At 40.8% G+C, this 2,151-nt stretch overlaps 1 pseudogene; it reads left to right on the forward strand.

The window, feature by feature from the left end:
• The first annotated feature begins 377 nt into the window (after window positions 1–377).
• Window positions 378–1,066, forward strand: LOC132516149 (large ribosomal subunit protein uL1-like; annotated as a pseudogene).
• The last annotated feature ends 1,085 nt before the right edge of the window (window positions 1,067–2,151 follow it).

Here is a 2,151-nt window from a genome sequence, read left to right on the forward strand (position 1 = left end):
TGAGAAGCCCTAGATAAGAATGCAAATCCACATAAGGAAAATTACTCAAATGAATTTAAAAATTAATATTTTGGCTTCCTCTTAGGATGTAATGTTGCTTCATTTAAAAGTTTGCTCCCGGGCTTCCCTGGTGGCGCAGTGGTTGAGAGTCCGCCTGCCGATGCAGGGGACACGGGTTCATGCACCAGTCCGGGAAGATCCCACATGCAGTGGAGCGGCTGGGCCCATGAGCCATGGCCGCTGAGCCTGCGCGTCTGGAGCCTGTACTCCGCAACGGGAGAGGCCACAGCAGTGAGAGGCCCGCGTACTGCAAAAAAAAAAAAAAAAAAAAAAGTTTGCTCCCTCCCTCTTTTCCGGTTATTGTGGCACGAGGCACTATGAACTGCAAAGTCTCCCGAGACACCCTCTATGGAGGCAGCACGGGAAGTCCTGCACAGTAACCAGCGCAAGCGCCAGATGTTTTTGGAGACGGTGGAGCTTCAGATCAGCCTGAAGAGCTATGACCCTCAGAAGGACAAACACTTCTCGGGCACTGTCAGGCTTAAGTCCACTCCCCTCCCCAAGTTCTCCATATGGGTTCTGGGGGACCAGCAGCATTGTGATGAGGCCAGGGCTGTGGATATCCACCACATGGACATAGAGGCTCTGAAGAAACTCAACAAGAATAAGAAACTGGTCAAGAAGCTGGCCAAGAAGTATGATGCCTTTTTGGCTTCAGAATTTCTGATCAAGCAGATCCCATGAATCTGGGCCCAGATCTGAATAAGGCTGGCAAGTTCCCTTCCTTGCTGACCCACAATGAGAACATGGTGGCCAAAGTTGATGAAGTGAAGTACACGATCAAGTTCCAGATGAAGAAGTGCTGTGTCTGGCAGTGGCTGTTGGCCACGTGAAGATGACAGATGATGAGCTTGTGTACAACATCCACTTAGCTGTCAACTTCCTGGTGTCATTGCTCAAGAAAAATTGGCAGAATGGCGGGACTTTGTACATTAAGAGTGCCATGGGCAAGCCCCAGCGCCTGTACTAAGGCACAGCTTAATAAACCATACTCCCACCATTAAAACGTGAACATACAAAACTTATTGCTTGAATATATATGATTTTGTATTATATATCCTTGAGTGTCTCACCTCATTTTTATCCTACTCTACTTAGCATGTGGGTGGTCAGGGAAGAGTCTTTATTGATATTTGATGCCTGATTCATTTGGTATGTGTATTTTTTTCATTTTACAGATGCATTTCAATTCATCATAAGGTGGCTTATAAACGTGTTTAAACTTTATTAAAATATTTACATTAAGCTGACATAAAACTAGATAATTTGAAATTCATTTTATTGAGAAAAAATTAATCTCTCAGTCTTGTTCTAAAATATTTATTTTCCACAAAATATGCACTTTGAAAAACATTGCATAGGTTATTAACAGGCTATCTGGTTTATTTCCACTTAGGAATATAATTCATTGAAAAGAAAGGCATATCTGATTAAAATGCTGTGTGGAAGTGACCTTTTCCATGTTCTTAAAAGAGAGGAATGATGGAAGAAAAAAATAATAATGTTTTTAATCTGAGTTTTTATGAGATCTTGAAATGGATGCCATTCTTTCTATTTCCTCTCTGTAACAGATATTGTGTTTCTGATTCTGTGTGTGTGTGTGTGTGTGTGTGTGTGTGTGTGTGTGGTCTCACTTTTGTTAATGTGTCTTCATTTCTCAGTGAAGTGAAAGCTGACCTAGAACCGTGGTCACTCCTGTGTCAAAGTTGCAACAACTGTGGTCACTGAGCAATTACCATGGCAATCTGACTGGTCCTGAAGGGTTAGTTGTGTTAGAACAAGATCTAAAATAATCTGTGGAAGGGAATGAACTGATGATTCAAACTGCAATGTAATTTGATCTTGTGTCTGTATTTAACCAAAAGAACCAAATTTGTAAACAGATACCTTACTCTGCAGAAGGATAAAAATCCTAGAAAACATTTAAATGCTCTTTGTTTCACTCAGTTACTTTTTCTTGACAATTTTATTTTAATACTGAAATATTAATAGAGCCCTAAGAAAGACATAGAGGATTGTATGGTGTCTATGTCCAAGTAAAACGCTTTTCTTTTGGAACCATTAAACTTTTTTGAACTGGTATACAAATAA

The sequence above is a fragment of the Lagenorhynchus albirostris genome, chromosome 2 (genome assembly GCF_949774975.1).
Source record: "Lagenorhynchus albirostris chromosome 2, mLagAlb1.1, whole genome shotgun sequence".
Taxonomy (NCBI): domain Eukaryota; kingdom Metazoa; phylum Chordata; class Mammalia; order Artiodactyla; family Delphinidae; genus Lagenorhynchus; species Lagenorhynchus albirostris.